This window comes from Dromaius novaehollandiae, chromosome 7, assembly GCF_036370855.1.
Source record: "Dromaius novaehollandiae isolate bDroNov1 chromosome 7, bDroNov1.hap1, whole genome shotgun sequence".
Taxonomy (NCBI): domain Eukaryota; kingdom Metazoa; phylum Chordata; class Aves; order Casuariiformes; family Dromaiidae; genus Dromaius; species Dromaius novaehollandiae.
The window spans coordinates 37,874,528-37,894,836 of record NC_088104.1 but is presented as its reverse complement, the minus strand read 5'-3'; the positions used below and the strand labels follow the sequence as shown (position 1 = coordinate 37,894,836).

The 20,309-nt window shown below is 45.4% G+C and overlaps 1 protein-coding gene across 8 annotated transcripts in view; it reads right to left on the bottom strand.

Moving 5' to 3' along the window:
- Positions 1-20,309, bottom strand: part of KLF7 (KLF transcription factor 7) — a 65,942-nt gene that overhangs the window by 44,363 nt on the left and 1,270 nt on the right. The gene's annotated exons all lie outside the window — the stretch shown is intronic.

Sequence of the window (20,309 nt, the reverse complement as noted above, 5' to 3'; positions counted from 1 at the left end):
AAGCTCAGCAGGTCAGAGCACCAGCTGCTCGAAGTCAGCACACCTCTGCGAGCCAATTTACACAGCCGAGGTTCTCACTCTGGCTTGCCTTCCTCAGAGTCTGTTGACTGTGGACACCCACCCAGTTGTTATGGATTTTAATATGCTGCAATATGAAAGTGCTATTTCAGGGCAAAGTTATTAATAGTAGGAGCAGCCAGAAAAAAGCCTACAAGGAATGCAATGTTTTGGTATTCCTGGAAGATATAATGACTTCCCAGTATCCAAGCAGCCACCATGGTTAATTCAAGATGTTTCTGTGCACTGGACACTCTGCCTTTTGTTAGAGGAGCTAGCTACACGGTATCACGATGGGCCTTCACAGAGATGCCCCATCCGGATACCTGTGGACTCTAAGTCTGCAGAGGCCGCAATGCAGAGACCCAAAGGGTGGTATTTTGTTACTGGGAACAGGCTAGTGAGAAGCAGAAGTTGGGCACTGTGAGTAGGCATCAGAAGAAAGAGGCCAGCAGAAACTCTACACTTCCTAATGGAGGCGGAGGACAGGAGGGAACCTATGTGAGCCGCACTCAGAAACCTGTCAGACTCAAGGACTTCAGAGAAGCTCTGCCTTTCAACCTCTCTTCCCCTATTAGCACCTTTGCTTCCCTTGTTCCTTCACCCTAACATTTTTTTTTGGCAGGAGCCTTGCTGCCAAGGCAAGTCACTGCCCCTTTTTATGGCCCTCTCTCTCAAACCTTCTCTTTCTCCTGGCAAAATATCCATGGAAGCATATTGGATAACACTGTGCAAGGCAGCCAGACTGCCTCAAGTTTTTGTCAGTACCTTTCCCTCCTAGGGCTCCCAAATTACTCCCAGGTACACCACTAAACACAACATCCAGAATCACCTTGTGGACAAAATACCAGCCAAAGGCAGGTCTCTGCTGACAACTCCCCAAGGCTTTTAGAGTCCATTCTGCCTGCATCCACATTGCTGAGAGGCTCCGAGTGAGGCCTTGGGCTTTCCGGCCCCATCCTTAAGCATCCTCACTGACTAAACTGAATGAAACTCAGCACTTATCTTTCTCAGGAATGAAAAGGCCCAAACGATGATGCTGGGCTTCTGAAGATGTCATGCTCAAGGTACTACAATCCTACTAATGAAAGTACCATACGCAGCTCCAGCTCACTACCGAACATGCACTGGGATCCCTCGCTACTCTCCAGGATTGAAACAAACAAAAGCCATTTACCAACAAGGAGGAAGAGGAAATATGTTCCAAGAGGAAATACACATTGTAGTCACTGTAATCCAAACAGCGGACATGTTATCTGGCATATTTCCAACTCAGACATTTAAAAAAATTTAGTTAGTTTACCATAAGTGTCCTATTCTCCCTGATTTTCCTTTGTCCTATCTATTTAAGCCTGTATCGTATCTCCCGAGATAAGCCTGCTTTTGTGGGTTTGCTGTACACCACTCCTTCCCTCTATTGTCTTTCTGAGATGGGATGGAAATCTCCAATGTCATGACTTGGAAGATCGCAGCCAGGCTCTCTTGGCTTGGTTTGTGGGAAGGGGAAGCGCAGGAACCTGGGCTCTATCACGGAGCAAGGACAGCTTCTCGCGCTGGAGAAGGGGGGTTCTCTTCCTCATGATGCAATCAATCCTCCATTTTCCTGTCATTTTGTTTATCATCAATATTGTTCAACTAAAGCTGTTTTCAGTAGCCCCCAAAGGCGGAGTCTGTTGCCAGCTATCATCATCCCAAACACTTTCAGACCTCTGTCACTGTGCTTTGGTACAATCCCTGCAATAGCTAAACACAAACATTATGTTCCCCCAAGTACAAATTATAGCTTTCAGGAGCTGCAATTTTATTTTGGTTATAAACACACAAAGATAACCTTTATGCTAGAAGAGGAGGAGCAGCCCAAGAGACCACAGGCTGAGAGTCTCTGCTTCGCAGGGAACATTCCTGGGAGCACTTGGCCACCTCGCCTCCAGCAGACTCCGCTTCCCAAGCAGTTACGATGATATCAGAGCTGAAGCGAGAGCCAAAATTCCTAGCCGTGCCTGGGGCTGACTGAGGGATCTGCATCAGTCCCAGCAGCCCAGGAACCGGGATTCAGCATGGGAGAGAAGCACACTTCAAACATGAAGTGATGGGAACGCAGCTGGAGGAGCCCTGCTGCTTCAGCTATAGCTGGCACTCTTGGCAGCCTACATGCTCAGGATACAGCTTCTCTGGCATCACTTGTGGCTCTGATGCCACCCTGAGACCCTGCAGAGGCCAACACAGCACTTGTAAGCGTGCAGCTTCCCTCAGGAGTGCAGCACGAGCATCCCAGAGGAGCTACTCCCGCCATCGCCAGAGGAAGGCACACATAGGACTTCCTCCATTTTAAATGGTTCTAACGCTTCCTTGCCAAGACTACAAGCATCCCCTGCTCTGCAGATGTCCCATCACGGCACAGCACTGAGCTCACCACATCTGTCAAAGAAGCATGAAGTCAAACTGACCCCACAAGCCCCTGAGTGCCTACAGGCGTTTCGGGACTGCTGCAAGGAGTGCTAACGTGTCCCTTCCCCAGCACAAGTAACGGTGCATTCCTGGAAGCAAAAACTGCATTAAAAGTCTTCTTTACATGAGAGCTAAGAGCTTTCTTTGCCTCATGCCATTTTTACTCATAAATATAACATCAAGGTGATCGTGTTCTCCTCAGACTACTCAGAGTGTTCTGTAAGTAAAACCTGCAATTGGCAATTTATCAGATGGAAAAATAAAAGCCACATTTGGTTTCTCCCTACACTTAAAAATGACCACGTGCAGCCTCTGAAGCACACCGATCTTTTCAACAAGGTCATGAATATCAGCCTGGAGGGGGAGGGTGGAAACAAAACCATCCTGCACATGTTTTCCTTCTATGCTGCGCTCTTACCAATGTTTTGCTCACTTTCTAAGCAAAGAGGAAACCTCTCCTGTTCCCGTAACTATGTGTTTATCCACATTCCAGCAGCCAACAGTGCTTACAGGCTCCTTGAGCAGTTCTCCAAGGGCACAGAATTAGCCTGTTGCGAAGCATTTTTAAACTGGAGACAGGGCCAGTTCTGAGTGGGAGTCAGGTGGAACCCGTGAAAGCAGAAATGAGAGGCACAGAGGATGGTAGGACACCAAGAAACCTTTTGAAGGCACCTTTCCTGCAGGCGAAGATATAAAGCACAGAACACCCTTTACCTAGTGAAAGAATTGGAAAATGCACTTAAGGAGGCATGGTGTTAAGAATCAAAACAAATCCCCCCAGGAGTCCCTGGTGACCAAGAAGACCAACGTGATCAATACAGCAGCATTAGTAACACCACAATACCTTACAAGAGCATAGCCATAAGCTCTTGCCTCTGCTGAGCATGGGGGAAGGGGAGCAAATTCCTACAGCAGTTCACAGGGGAAAATGTCTTTCTCAAAACTGTTCGTTTGCATGAAGAACCTGATACCCATTTCTACGCAAGGTGCTTTTTTGGCAGAGCCTTGCTTCGTTAGTATTGATAAAGCTCAGAAATCAGGTGAGATCCCACAAATAGTGTGTGCTTTTGTTTGTTCCAAGAAGAAATTTTGTCTTCTAATGACTTTAGGATCCCTATGTTCAAGCTTTTTTCTGAAGCCATAAAAAGCCTTCCTTCCATGGGCTGGGTGCAGACACGTGTATGTAGGTAGTTAACAACATGACTCCAAAAGGCGGGACTTTATGAACAGCAAATATCGTAAAATGAACTATGAAGACTAAGGGTTATGAGTCAAGTGCATTTGGACTTAAGCGGAAGTAATGTTAGTAAAAGGGTACATACTGCTACCTCTCCCAAGCCCCAGTCAGAATCGTGGCATTTCGGTGTTTGGCTCTTGACAAACGCAGTTTAGAGACAGCCCTGGTGAGCAACTGAGGAACTGGCAAGAGAATGGAAGGGGAAGGAAAACAATCCCAGCTAATCACCTGCTTAACCATGGCCAGCAAAGTCTAGGGATTTTGCAAGAACTAGGTCCTGTGTGTGCTGCACAACGAGCGTGAAGAAGGCTAGAGAGCTGCCATGCAGGGCACAGTCTCCCCACGCCTACCCCAAGTGACTCAGGGTGGGAAAAAGCAAAACGGAGAAGCTAAAGGGCTAATGGTAAATCCTGACAGCACAGGAAGAAGCGGTGGCTGTAATAATAAACAGCAAGACCAGCAAATGGCCTTCAAAACCAGGAGAAAGACCTTCCCACCCACAGAGAAAGGTGTTTCATCCATTGCTAGGAAGAAACCACCATAGAAATGCTGCATCCACACCAACCATCTTTCTTCAGCACTGAACTTGGACAACACATAGTCAAAACCAGAGAAAATGACAGACTCGTGTCCCCTCCACAGCGAACAAATCCTGCCGTGAACCCCCTCCACCCCCTCTCAAACATAAAAATACAAAGACTGCCAAAGCCAAATCCTGCCAAGGGAAGCGGAAATGCTGAGTCTGAACACACACCAGGCCATCTCCATGTTGTGTTTGCTAAGCTGCTCTCACCAGAGAAGCATGGTGCTACTGCTGAGCTGCTGGCACAAAACTCTCCCAGAAAGGGGTGCTGCAGAAGCATCTAGACGAACTAAAATTAAAAAGAACAAATGATACAACACTGCCCACTGCCTCTAAACCAGGGCCAGATTCTCAGAGGGAGAAGTAAATTGCTACTACTGTAATTGTAGCTAGCAGACTCACCTTAATTTACACTAAGCAAGGATCTGGCCCAGAAAAATAATCCTGTCAAGCCTGCAGCCAAAATCCCTCTGCTAGACCACATTCCCCCAGCTAAACTGCCAGGGAAGACAATTGCGAAAAGAATTTAATTAAAACAGAGACCAGGGAACTGGTATCCTTTTCCAGCGCCACTCTCTGCTTCCTCTTGATGACAACAGAGCCCTCAGTTGTCCCGATTTCCCAGCCTGGAAAATGGACACGATACAGCTCCTCTGCTCTCCGAGGGCAATGACTGAAAAGCATCCTATCCGTTCAAAGCTCACCTATCAAATCAGACAGACATCTGAATGCTCTAAAACTCTGGGTCATGAAGGAAACTGTATGTTTTTTCCTCTGCTGAGACAGTTCTGTCCCTGCTCTTGGAAAATCTGAGCCTCAGAAAGGCAACTGAAGGTTTGCTTGCAAGACAGTAGGTACCAGATCTTTGGTTTATTAGGGTACTGCTGGACCAGATGACACAAATTCACAAGCACAATGCAAAAAAGAGAAAGTCCTTCCTCACTGTTGGTCCCTGGTACTTAAATACAGGTATGCACATACTGTAATGCTTTCCTGTAATTTTCTTATTCATATTTTACCTCTGAATTTGGACTTTCATACTCATTAGCATCTGGATGTGGATCTTCTGCATCTCCCTGCATTTTCAGCTCTTCCAGGAAGTCACTAAATGGAGGAAAACACCCAGGATGTGGACCACTGCAATCACACCATTAAGTCCTAAGGACGGTGTCATGTGATGCCTCATTATAGCAGGTCCTTTCTCCATTTTTATTCCCTAATTCCTATTAAAGCATTTGGCTTTTTACATGCTACTCTGCAGGATCATTAGCAACAATACATTATTTAGGACCTGGCTCTCTACAACCCTCACGTTCCACACAGACGCTACTTAGAGATACTCACAGCAGGAACTCTCCACTGTTCATCCCTATTCCATGAAAGCATCTGTGCTTGATAAAACTGCTAATGCAGACGCACAACCAGGAACTCCATTTTAAACACCTGATCCCTGCATGCTACTAGGTGAACACACGCACTTCTAAGAACATGGTTTCTATCCCATAGGATAATTTTATTTCTTTTGCCAGCAGAGCAGTAACTTTGACTGTGATACTAGTTTGTTGACGCTCTTCAAGGAGGATGGTCTCTCTTAAAAGCTTGCTGAAAGGAGGGGAGAAAGAGTGCAGTTTTTCTGAGCAGCTCCTATAGGAAAATATTTCTTTGCAAACCTCCCGTGCAAGCAGCCCAAGCTGCCTCGAAGGAGTGGAGACAGTTAAAAGCAGCAAGTGGGCAAACACACCAAGGCGGCCCACAACCTGGGGTTAGCAGCCAAGCAAACCAAAAAGTGTCTTGCAGCTCAGAGCAGCCAGCACATCCCCTTGAACTCACGAAGACTCCTTTGCCTTACGCTAGCAGCTGTGTCAGATCCTCCTTTAAGGCAACAGGGCCCGGACATACTAATCCTGCCTTTCTTGGGCTCAGTCCAGAACCCACTTGAATTCAGAGGAATTATTTCCATCGATTCCAGTGGCCTTGGGACGAGGCCCGAACTGCCTGCCCAGCACTGACTCAGCAACGACAGCCACAGGGAGAGGTGGAAACAGCTCCTTTCCAGACTCTGCATGTTACAGGATATGGGGCTTTGCAGCACGGCGCGTGGAAACGCCAGGGACAGTTCTGGCTCACAAACAGCGCCCAGGACGCCCTCCCTCAAGGCTTTGCAAGGCTAGTCCACACTGATGGCCAGGAGGATTAATGTTCCTGACAGGACCTGACGGCCTTCCCAACTCCCCCAGCTCCTAGGGCACCCAAATGCCGATGTCGGCGTCTTTCCTCTGCTGCAGGGTCAGCACGGGGGTGCCACAGCAGCCGAAGTACTCCCTCGTGCTGCCCCTCAGAGCAGCAGGGCTCTGGGGCCATCCTACTCGAGGCCACCATGGCCACCCACCATGGACTTTCCACACCGTGAGATGGTGTTTGGGGTCGTGGGTGGTGGAGGGACCCCATTTGGGAGGGACAGCGGTGGGACTTGGCTGCCCACCCTGCTCCCTGCTCACATCAAAGCAGCTCCCTTTGCTGAAGGACAGGGTAGAGGTGTGCTGGCTTGGCGCAGAAATTCAAGGGGCCTTTCCAAAAGATCTAGGTTAAATACCCGCCTCACACCTATCAACCACAAGAACAAGAAAACCAATGGTCTTTAACTAATTGTCAGCATATGGACACTGTTTTCTAAACAAGGCATAGAAACTCTAACAGCAGTGACCCTACTCTTCCCGTTACTAATACAAACACATGATTTTCAATCACCAGCACTTTGTACATTTAGGCTCTTTAAAGTGCTGAGATATTCCACTACCCGCTGTCAATAGCGAGCATTGAGAATCAGCTCCTATCAAGTTCAACCATCAGCACCTTTGTGACTCCATCCCATTTAAAGTCTGATCTGTTTTGTTAAACAAACAAACAAAAACTTGGCAATATTTTTTTTGTTTCCAGTTACTTTGATGAACTGCAACCCCCAACTACAAAAACATGCTTAATGAAAACAAATCAGAAAACTGAGGAAACTGATAAAAAGTTTTCATTGTGAAGAAAAGCAGGGAAAAGGGCTCAAGGAGGAAGTAGTAATGTTTTTTGAGATGCTAGCAGAGAGAGGCAATATATAAAGAAACCCACACAGGGGCAGGAAATAAGTCCATGAGACTGAATTTGGAAAAAAACAAATTAATGCATTTATGGAAGAAACTGCAACACAACACGCGCAGTAAATACAAAGCAGGGATCCAGTAAGACTGAAAAAGTCAGAAAACTAAGATAAAACAGAGGAGACCAATATGGTTTAGGGGATACATTCTTAGTACCTGATACACAGGCAAATTGGAGGGAATGCAGAGCTGGCAAGTATAGCAAAACTGCAAAGCACATGTCTATTTATTACTATTCATCCTGTCGGTTCCACAGCCAGTACCAGAATCCCCAGTCAATGAACAGGAGTCTCATTCCACGTTTAGCTAAAATCCTTGAACGAGTTAATATAGATAATGAGTGGGAAAAAGAGTCACAGACCACACAGCTCTGAATGGGGTGAACCCCACAAATCCCTGGAGTTACTCACGGGGAAGAGAGAGAGGGGTGGGTGAGGAATTTGATTCAATTGGGAAAGAGGGAATAGTCTTTTAGATATTCCTTTCCTAAATGAGAGGAGGGGAATTATAGCGCATGCTTCCAAGGAAAGCAGCATGGCCACATGCGAGGTGGATTTCAGATGAGACTGGAACGCACGAGCGAGGCATACAGTAAGAAATGGCACCTGGGCAGAAGAATCTGATGATCTATTTTTTTTGATACTGATTTCTGTGCACCCGTGTGTTTCTGGACCAGATCTGCTTACAGGCACAGTTTACTGTTGCTGGCAGTGACTAAAACTGCCTTTTCATCATGTGCACACCACTCTTGAACCTCCATCACCTCCACTATGCAGAAACTCGGCCTTTCCTTTGAGGCGCATTTCCAACACGATACATGTCTGATGGATTCTAGGAACGAAATGTGTATGTCTTGCTGCCCATAGGTGCATGCGCATGCGCCCTTCAATCACATGACTCACAATTACATTGCAGCTTTTTGGCATCATTAAAATAGAGCAAAAAGACCTTGAAGTGGACTTGCTTAAGGAAGTAGATTTTAAGGCCAGAAAGGACCATTATAATCATTTAGTCTCACCCCTGCATGACAGAGTCCATGGAATCACATAAAAGGTTCCTTTAAACACTCATTTACATCCACTTTCAGGTTGGTTTCCAGTGCTGGATATGAAAGGCCTGAGAGTAAATCAGAATGGGATCCTTCAGTCTTTCCATGCACTGAGACCGTTCAGAAACATCTGTCTTCACTTCACAGATGGGTAATACTGTCACGGGGGAAGCAGTGCCCACACCAGATATCATCCTACCTTGCAGTGTTTGGGAGAGCACATTCAGAGCTTAGAAAAATCTTCTCTTCCCCTCCCACCCCCATATTTTCTTCATTTGAAAAAACAAAGCAGAAACCATGCTACATTCTCTGTGTTAAAGAGGGCAGCCCAAGACCTCCCACCCACTCACGGAAAGAAAATTTTTTTCTGGCATAGTTTCCATTATTTATTAGCTGAAGGTGGGGGGAGAAATGGTATTTATAGGACGCCAAAGGCCACACTCGCTATAAAACAGAAATAAGCCAATATAGCTACAGCACAACCTAGGGGCCTATTGTGCAATATTTAAAAAATGTACTCTCTCACTATGGCACTTGAGAATATCTCCACCCCCAGATACCGCTGGAAGTACAATTATGAGAGCCATAGAACAGCAATATTGTTTTAATCAAATCATTAAAATGGGTGTGCTGTTTTTTGCCCACATCCTGATATTTATTCCACATCCTGACAATATTTGGAATTTGTATAGGCTATTCTCCTCAAAGGTGTCAAGTGACTTTGTAGACACTGGGCCAGTGTACATCAGTGTAACACCACCGTAACTTTGGCAGGCCTGTATCAGTTCGCATCAGCCCAGGATCTGACTCACTAACCGATCTGAAATCCCCAACGTGAAGTGGGTACTATTCTTCCCATTTACAAAGAGAAAAACTGCCTGAGAATTGAATGTCAAAGATTTCCCTGATCTGCTCCAATCAAACATACAGAAATAGCAGACAGAAATTCCCGTCTTTTATCACAGTCCAACGTCCAATGAGATATGTAGCTTGCTTACACGAAACACTCTAAATTACTGAGTTACAAGGCCTTACAGCTAAATATTAAATTAAAGGCCTTACAGCTGGTATAGCTTTCACTGCTTGAAGGTAATCTGTGTGAGACAGTCCCAGTGAGGAGTCTTCAAGTTAGGGTAGCCACTCCATGTCCAACTTAACAGGCATTCAGGTCTTGGAAGATGAGCATTCAGCCTTTTCTAAAAGTCATGGAAGCTCAAGGTATTTAGGAGTAAAATACCTCCTACACCTTGCTTCCCTTGTTCTCCCTCAAAAGTGTTTTTTTAAAGGAACTCTAATGTGAATGCCTAATGCCAGAAAACAAAATCCCAATGCAGCCTTTGCAGGGCTACATGCACCTACTGGTCTTCTCCTCAGCACTGAGAAACTATGTTGGGAAGCCATCCACTTACTAAGTCCTTCAAACTAGAAAGCAACTTGGCACTTGGATTCTTCCGTTCTCCCTCGAACCACTGTGACTTGTTCCATGTATTTAAAAAAACAAGCCAAACTCAGAAAGCCCAAGACAAGTCAGGCATACTTAATAAAGAATATTTAAACTGGGTACCCCAAAACTCACCTGCCAGTATTGAAGAAAGATTAATAACGGAATCACTCTTGGAAACCATAAAATTCTCTTAAATAAGTAGAAAATCAAGGCTGACTGATCAGAGAGCGTGAGCTGTTCTGACGACTCAGAACCAGCACACAGTGCTGTGTAATGGCCCTAGCAGTCCTGGGGGCATGCAAACAGAGCCGTGCAAGGGAGCTGCGCTATACGAACTGGTTTACTTAACCCCAAAATACCATAATTACTGAGGCACTAATTCAGGAAAACATCTTCGTTCGGGAAAGCACTGGAGTCAAAGAGACTTCAGCCTGTGCCTAAAAGGTTTCATGCTATCTTCAATGAAAGTAACAGCAATGTTCCTCCTGACCTTAACTGGACAACCAGAGGTTAACAGACCCATTCCCTCTAGAAAACCTCCCAGATTAAGGCAGGTGCTTCTATTTTTCAAATGCTGTATACAAAGATATCTCTTTTTTCTTTAAAAACACAGGAAAGCTAAGAGATGTTCCAAAAAGGAACGTTATGCTGTGCTTTTTCCTGTGATATATAGTTGGAAACTACCCTAGACTGTGCTCATACACCATGTGACATCCACTTACCCTAAAATTCTCAAACTTGCCAAAGAAGCACCTTACAAGCTATTTCACCAGTTCACTTCAACACCTCGAGCAGCCTAGCTCTCCTTCCAAGTCACAAGAGACCTCTTGCTGATGTTACTGTTCCCTTCCTCTGGTCTGAACAGATAGGAAACACCCCTTACTCTCAATATTTACTGCAAGTCCCCTGCTCTTTCACAGGTTTCTTAAAGCCTCAATTCTCAGAGGCTCCTGGTTGCATCAGAACTACTCTTCTCAACACCAAAAACAAGCTTCTGGTTTCTCTGGTTGCATAGAAAAGCCTACAAACACAGCTTTACATTATCCCAAACGATCAAAATGCAAAAACAAATAAAAAGAACATGCACCTTGCTAAAAAACCTGGTATTTAGCCACTTAAAAATTTTCACAACTATTTTGAGGTTCTGGTACATAGTTTATGAATAGCTGGGGGAGAGCTGTGACAGAACCAGATTGAACTGGGAGAGAAGCATCAGATGGAGATAGAGAAGAGTTATTTTGTTGAAATTGGTCATAATCTCAGTCAGTCCAATGCCCTTTGCTTCTCCCTTATTTTAAAATGTAGACAAAATTAAAAATAAAAGCAAGGGACACTAAAGTTCCTCCCCATCTGAGCTAGCCACTAATGAAGGAGGTTTCTTTTCACTGGCACAGATTTTCCACTGAGCAACAAATGCAAATGCAGCCTCTCCACCGTCCACGTGTCGGAAACAAAGCCACTTCTGGCCTGATGCTTTCCATATGAACCACCAGCTCCCATCTTTCTTCTCCCCTCTCCCTTCCTTTTCCATATTTTATTACTCACACAGCAGCTTTTAGTAGCTTGCAGATGAGTAGAATGTTTTCTTCAGAGCAGCGTAAATTTTCCAGGCTGACATGGAAGGCCAAAAGAAAGAAAATTAAAAAAACCCAACAAACCCCAAACCAGGATTACAAAGTACTTTTCACCAGTTTGTTGGAGGCAGTAAGCTCTGCAGGCCTGGCAACCTTTAAAACCACTGGCAACCACAAGAAAAGAACAAAGCACGGAGCCGCTCATCTCACCCCGCACCCCGGGACGCACGGCACCTCAGAGCCCAGGCTAACCCAGCGGTGCCGGCGGAGGGTGAGCCGAGGGAGAAGTGGGACTGCATCGCGCTCGTGCGCTCACACACCAACACACTCGTGCAGGGAGGGAGAGCAGGCTCCCAGGGCAGGGACCAGAAGCGATTAGACATTGCCTGTGGCATCACAGCAGCGTTGTGGCTGCAGTGCTCAAAAGTGCGAGAGAGTCAAAGGCTGCAGAGAGGGGAGGTACCTTTTACTGGCCAAACTGATACTAGCTGGGAAAAATGAACCAAGTTTTAGATGTTCAGAACCTGAAACAGAAGGCTACAGTGGACAACAAAGCTGAAGGTGTTAGCCAAGCCAAGCATCTCGCACTGAAAACAGGGCCAGGCCCTCAGTGAAAGCTCCAGAAAGTAGAACTGATTGAAACATTTCTACCAGACACTCTCCAGTCAAAAAGAAAAAAAGACATTTTTGTTAAATCTAAAATTTTTCAGTGGAATAGCCTGGTTTCAGATCCACCGTGTTATCAACAAGACAAGAGTTTCACATACCCAAGATGGAACCCGGAAGGGCAAACTTGAATCAAGCAGAGAAGGGACTCGAACCGGGGTCTCTAACACCACAACTGAGTGCTGTGCTGTGGCCAGTGTCTGTTTTGGGTGTAAAAAGCAAGCAGATGGGAGCAGCTCTCACCCCCTTCTACTCTCCCACCCACTGAACATTTTCATCCCGCCTTCGCTCACTGGAACCTTTGTTTTCCCTCCAGCTCTGGTGGGAAATAAAGGCAGGCAGCTGAAGGCCGTTCCCAGCTTCCCCCTCAGCAGCACGGAGGAACTCAGTGGGATGCTGGCCCCTCCTTCCGGGCTGGGAGTCAAGACAAGCCAGCAAGGGGTCAAACCTGCAAATGTTTACAAACCCGAGAACTTTCCTCAGGCTTGAAAATGAACTTTGCCCACTGAAGAGTCAGGATTAAAACCAAATGCCTAACAGCATATTAGCCTATTAGTAGTGAAAGCATTTTAAAATCTAATTTACTTGTCATGCCGCATGCATTTCTCCTCACCACACAATCCAAACAAACAGTCATTTTCACTCTGATTTCCAGTCACTTTTACTTCGGACAGAAGAATACTGCTTTGTCAGAGCTGCAAAGACAGCAGGTGGGCAAGACAATCCTGTCCAAAAGACACAAACCCCGCTTCCAGGGTTTTTTTAATTATATAGATGGAAATCCTTCCGTTGATTGCAGTTTTTGTCAGAATATGTTTGTTTACAAAGCTCCATCGTGGTCAGAAGTCAACCTTATGCCAATGTCCCTTTAAAACTGACCTTGGGAGGCTGCAGATTTAAGGGCAGGATTTGTAAATCAGGACACTAATTGGAATGTCTCAGAAGAGCCTCTCACAAGCCAGTGTCCTTCTCCTTTGCGTGCCTCCCCATCAATCACAGTGTCTCCCAAGCTTGCCTGTGTCAGTGGCTACTTCCCCAGCCCTTGCAAAGTAGGAGCTGTTGACCCCCACGTATGATTTAAAGCCTAGCTTTGTAGTCAGATCCACTCTGCTGGGAAATAACCAACAGGAGTAGGCAATGTGAGACATGGTCTATAAGCACCGTGTTCAAAACCATTATGACACTTAAGTGCTGGACCTTCAGCAAGCATTAATATGCAGTCTGCGCGTAAGTGACTCAGATTCTCTAGTGCACACTGTAAACTCTACGGCATGCATCTTAATAGTTCTCTAAACAATAGCACATGTGATGCATACACAGTTGCACTGAGCAGAAATGCCCTGCATCAGAAAGGATCCTTCATGTGAAAGGACAGGGAGAGAAGGACTACCTGCTTTAAAAGCATTACGAGCATCAGAGCAGCTTGCTAATACACTAAACCCTTTAAACAACAAATTTCTTGCCTTCATGCTTGTTTCCTATGCCCAACTCCTCTTTGACACCTCTTTTCAAAACCCAGGGGTGGGGCCAAAGTAGTTCTATGTGCAAGTTGTCTCAAAGGTGCCACAGACTTCAGAGAAGGGGGATTTAAGTTCACCTTTCAGACATTTTATTTTGTTTTATTTTATTTTTAACACAGGCAATCCTAAGCCTAGCTGAGGGTTCTCAGAGAGGGGAGCTGTCCTGCAGTTTCAGCACACATCACTGCAAATATATGGGCTAAAATGGCAGGGATTTGTGACACCATGCTTCTGAGGGTGCGGGCTGTTTCCCCATATACTTACCAACCACTGTACCCAAGCACCTCACATCTTCAATACTTGTCCTCACAGCACCTCTGTGACAAAAGGAGAAGCTGCTGCTATCGTAATTTTGTAACTGAAGAACTGAGAAGCAAAGGTCTGGCTTTTTGGTGAAATTCAAGATGCCGAACTGTCTTTGAGCACAAAGACTGAAGCAATTTGTTCTGTGAAGGGAAATGAGATTTGAGCCCTGCTCTCACAACCCGCCTAGCAACCTGAGCAGCCAGGCAGCCTTCTTCCCCAGCTGCTGCTGGACCAGCGACGGCTAACGCAGCCCAGCTAACACAGCCACACGCAGCCTCCCTCTGACATGTGCTTTCATCTCAGCGCCGTGAGCTCTCAAGCTTACGCTGTAACCCTCACAATAGCTGGCATTTTCTTAATACTCTCCTGCAGTCAACTAACTGCCTGAAAACCCAGCTTTTTTTTTGTCAAGAGAAAAAGACAATAAAATAAATCTTCAGTGGCTGAGAAGCAAAGAAAATGAAAAGAACATCAAATTTAAAAAGTCTTTGATTTTAAGAACAATCTTACAGTGTTTTGGGAACCAGGCATATGATTTTTAAACTCAAAGCAGCAATGCTGGAGAGGAGACCCAGTCAAGAGAGCACCAGACACAGACACGCAGAACATGTATAATGCCTTCCAAGATTGAAACCAAGGGAAGAAAACTGGGATGGTCTTGAATGCAACAGCATCAGGCCGGGGAATGCTCCTTTGTAACATCTACACTGCAAACCTGTTCTCCATCCGGAAAAACCTGGGAGGACGGGAGGTTCTTTCCCTGGCAGGTCTTTTTGTTTGGTTGTTACAGAATCGACTGACCCATGCAAATTCAAATCCAAATTAATTTGGATGAAGCTGTTATCAATAGCACAAAGAGGACCTGTGGGAAGAGAAAATTCAGAGATGGACTATGGCAGGGACTTAAGCCTGCAAAGAGCCACAGAAATGGCACTCTCAGCTCCTCAGCATTGCTGGGAGTTTGAAAGTGGTGAGGGTGTTGCAGATTCACACATAAGAGAATAGGCAGGAGGTACCTGAGAGCCCAGAGAAACAGAAAGGAAAGTAAGAGGGATTCAGCACCACTCTTAAAAACATCCTTATTAACTCTCTGGAATGCAGCTTCATCATCAAAGAGGAAAACTCCCATCAATTACAATAGCCGTGAATAACTTTTGCTGAGGTTTTGAGTGTGGTGATCAAAAGCTTTCAGTTTTTCTTCCCTCTGCAGGACGTGACAGACTTGATACGAGATGAAATGTACTACCACCCCACTGCTTAGCGTACTGAGCACCAATGCTGCTCAGCCATTGAGCAAAATTCCTTTGTTTTATGAGGACAGTAGCAAGCAAGGTTGTTCATATGCAGCTACATATTCGAACAGAAGCAGCTCCCCTCTCACTTCCCAGTAATATGCTTCCTAATACGGAATGGAGAACCGATACGATGGACCCCTCTCAGAAAGGAATCATTTGACAAAGCTTCAAAGAATTTGAGAATATCCAGAAGAGACCATTTGCCTCCACCTTGAAAAGCCTAAGTGTGAAATTACTGCATGAAACTGAAGACCTCCCAGCATTTCCACATGGAAGTATCACATTGCAAACTAGCTACATATCATGATTTTTATGCGGTATGCTCTTATATATGTGTTGCCTATTTAATAGGACATAAAGACATGGGTGGTTTGGAGGGGGAGGTTAAAGCACACTAAATAAGAGAAAATAAGAGAAAATATTTTCTAATTTAGTACCCACATTGTGATTGTGCATTAGTTAAAGACATTCACCCCCTTTCAAAAATCACATGCCGTAAGTCATACATAAAATCAGCTATTTAACATTTATAATGTGGTTTGTAGGGCTCTACACTTCCATAGTGCCAAGAAATAATCATTTAAAACAGCAGATTCTGTAATTAAGGAATCAGAAAACAATACAGATAGCAGTTTTGGTTTGTCTTTCCTCTTTCTTCATTTCTTTCTATAAGGTGACAGGAGCTTGCTTTCAGCACATGAAGCAAGCAGCAAACCTGCAGCTACAAATGCACCAGAGCTCAGATTCTGAAATACACTGTATTACACATGTGGCTGTTCTTGGAAGTCAACCATTTCTGCAAGTTATTCTCAAGAGGCATGATGTACTATAAGCACTTAAGAAATGTGTTACACTGTGACTGGAACCAAGATGAAATAGCAATATTAAAAGAGATGGTTTAGTTTATGTAGTGGCCAACTATGCCATTAAACTAGAACAATGGAGACGATGGGGAGGCAGGAATGTTCTCCAGTGTGATTTATTCCTTTTCAGTAGCAGTGGAAATTTTTCCTATAGGCCTGAAAACGACCCTGTCTGCCAAATAGAAGTCAGAATTAAGATGTAACAGAGTTCTGCTAGATTAGTCACCTCGGGATACTCTGCTCCCACATAGCACAGAGATTTCAAAGCACTTTGCCAGAATGGGTCACTTCAGCCTCCCAGTCCCACAAGACCGTGCCTTAGCATTATTGTTGTCAGTCATTTCAGAAAGGGGGAAACTAAAGCGTGAAGGTGTGCTCAAAGATATGCAAAGAAGGCTCTGCCACAAAGCCAAGAGCAAAACAAAGGTTGCCTTGGTCCCGTGCTTTACAGGCAATTTCAGCCTCCCTTCTACTTGGAAAGATCACAGCTTGCTGTAGCTAAGAGCAACTGGGTCAATCAAGGCAAGAGGAAACCCTACCAGGCAATGGTTAACAAAAAATACAATGCTATTCCCATTTCTGCCAGCCAATAAGACCTGTTCTGCCCAATGATACACATGTGAAAGGCTGGCTGTCTTCCAGAGGATCTGTCTTTAAGCCTGGGTTTGACATCTAAACTCTGCTGATTTCAGAAATCTCCTGAATCAGCCCCATGCACAGTAGCCCTGTGCGTCTACCTGCTCTTTGCACTCCTGTACTCTGACATTATAGGAATCACTGTGCTAAAGGCTGCCCGATGGCCCCCCACAGAAAATGAGGAGAGCCCAAAGATGTCCCCTGATCAGACCTCCTTCTCCACACAGGGATGGTGAGTCCCAAGCTCTCCACGGGGCCCAAGGAGAAGGATAGGGGGAGTGGCTTGAAATCTTACGCCTATGAAGAGACATATCTGACGACAGAAGATGCCCTCTGCACACTGATCTTCTAATGACCGCTCAGATGATGTAGTGAGGGTCAGTGCAAGGGACAGACTGGAGCTCACTGTCAATCCCATCCCAAATCCTGCCCCGTCTCCCCCTCTTTGCAGCTTGGCACCCTGACAGTGGGACCACATGCAGCCGCATGGATTACACTCCTCACAACTACATCCCAACAAACAGCCTGCTACCCACTTCCTTCCTCTGCAGAGTAACAAGGCACTCTTTGGCCTCCTGTTGTCTCCCCCAGCAGTCTGGTTCCAATCTCAAGAACGCCACATCAGACGGCGGTCCCTGAACAACAGCATATGGGACCAGAGATCCTCACACTGCACAAGAGCAAAGATGCAGGTGCTGAAATCCCTCCCGACAGGTTCTGAAATGTGGAGTCAGCTCGCTGGAACAGACAGCAACAAGGATGGTTCAAATTAGAGCAAGGCTGAAACCAACACCAGACAGAAACACGCGGATTCCACGCTACCTGCCTGCTGACGTATGGCGAAGGTCTGATTTTTGAACACACAGAGCCTACCGCGCTCTTTAATATCCCTTAGTGTCACGGTTGATCAACACCACTGAAAAAGAATAAACAAAGTTCTCTCTCTCTCGATGAACCTGTGCTACAAATTACTCATGAGATCCTGTCCTCCTCACTCTGAAAAAACCCTTCTGACCTCAGACGTGTTTTGCCTGAAGGAGAACAGGACACCCAAAGCTGACACAGTAAAGTTAAGCTTTGTTGCCTAAAATCCAAGCCCTTCTTTGCCATCACTATGTGTTTTAAAATAGCATCAAACACATCGTGGCTTGAGTTCCAGCTTCCACTTCAGGTATATCTGCTTTTACAATTTAAACTATGTTTGGTGTGGAATGAGGGGCTTTTTGTTTGTATTTTTCCTCCTGAAAAAGAAACCTGCATAAGCAGATGACAATCTCTTCCCACCCAAAATCTGTTTGCGTTAGACATATTGCCAGGTTGCCCTCATTTAGCTCCAGCACTAAGTGTCAAAAGAGTAGATACCAAACTTCCTCACATTTCTCTTGCAGTGGGAAGGAAAAAGGGGAAAGACCAGCTGACTGTATGTAAGTATTTAGCAACCTGCCTCTGCTGTCAGTGCCCTCCGTGAGTGACTGATGTTTCACAATCGGAAATATGAGCAACTGCCGAGCTCTAGATCCCTCAGCAAGCACCCACAAAAGGGTGGGCCAGACTCAGCAGAAAACGAAGACCATACTTTGTCAACACTTTCACCCGAAGGCTCTGCCAAGCTTTCAGCGGGGCAAGTGCACCTTTATGGTATAGCAGCAGACACCATATCCAGGAGTAAGAACTGGCACAGACTAACCTCTCCACATCAAGCACCAGCAGTAGCCTCTATATCACAAAACAATTTGAGCTCGCAAAGTGATAAGGAAGCCTGCTCTTGACCCAAATAAGGACTTCTCCCCTTTCAAGAGACTCTGAAGTAATTTCCCGGAGGCACTGCCTTGCTGCTGGGAGAAGCTCCACTCCGGAGCCTCTGTGGAGCACAGATACTGCACCAGAGCTCTTTGTGAGAGCGGAGGGATGAACGGTTCAAGTGTTTTCACTCAAAATTAAAGCTGATGCTTCCCAATGCTGAGGCTTCCCGCAGGGATCAGTCAATGCTCAGTCAGCTGTCTTCCCTGGGGTCTTGGCTGCAGCCTGCCAGTTTTAAGGGACACCTTTAGAAACACACACATGCACTTTGTCTCAAAGTTGCTACTGTTTGCCTAATGTAAATAAATCCCTAAGACCTGGCTACATTTGGAAGCGATTCAGAGGAATGAAATTGGGGTCTCTGTGTCAGTGGGTCTGCCAAGTCTGTATGACAGCGCATATCGTACAGCCGACTTTAACTGCTCCTACTACTACTGCTGCTCCAGCAGTCCCCTCCCCCCCTTGTTTGCAAGGAGAGTCCAGGCAGCAACAGGGGAGAGGAAAAAAACTGTAAATACAGGATATATTATGAAACATCACACACTGGTTGGAGGATATGACGGGAAATGTAATATATTATTTTCAACTTTTCTTTTCAAACGTTTGTGGAGAGTTAGTGGGATTTAACCAGAGGAGTGTTAGTTTAGATTTCCCAGTAATAACAGTGGGCTTGCGTAGATACGTTGTGCGGTATAGAACAAACTGCTGCTCTTCCTCACATAAAAGAAGGCAGCAGGAGACAGAGTATCACATACTGTACTGCCTAAAGCATGCTGGCTATGTCAACAGATTATCTCGCTTTGGACTGTCTGGACTGTCATTAATATGCAACTGATTCAGCAACAACGATGCTATGGAATTAAATGCGTGGGGTTTTTTTAAAATGAAATTATATTAACCTCTTCGGTTTAATTAGCATGTTAAAAATATAAAAGGAAAGCAGATGTGACCATCATGGATGTGCGAGCTGAATATCAATAACAAAAAGCATCCCCACCCCCCTGAAGGATAAAGCAAAGTTGGATCAGTCATTTTGCAAATGAAATCCTGAATGTGGCTGTTAATAAACCTCTCATAAGCGTGCATACACACACACAGAGACACAAAGCTGAAGGCAAAACAATTTTACTAGGGAAAACCTTTAAAGATCCAGCCACAGCCCAGCTGGCTGTCACTGATATAGTCCGAGTACTCTCCCAAAGTCCTACCATCCACATTTCTCACCCCTCAGCACTCCTAAGGAAAATTAAACGGATGTCCCAAACAGTCACTTAGCGGGGAACTAACGCACACTACCCTCACGCTCGCCAACACGGACGTGAGCTCCTGCAAGATGAAATCCAGCGGCTCGTTCTTCTTAAACTGACACTGTCATGGGTCCGTGCCTCGCGTTAGCACCACATGTCACTCCAGCCACACTCCACTATTCCTACAGACCAGCGGTTTTTTTTTTTTTAAAGAGACACTAGTTTACTGAATTTTGACTGGTGTATTGCCTCTGCCAGAAAACCCTGTCAAGAAACGGGACTATCTCATGATATCCTGCCATAATAAGGAATCCTACCTTTTCTTTCCCCTCAGTATCCTAGCTGATAACTATTTATAGTCCTGTGCATTTGGGCTCATAGTTAATTCTATATAACTGCTTTCTCTATAACCTACTCCTCTCCTTGATATTATTTATTC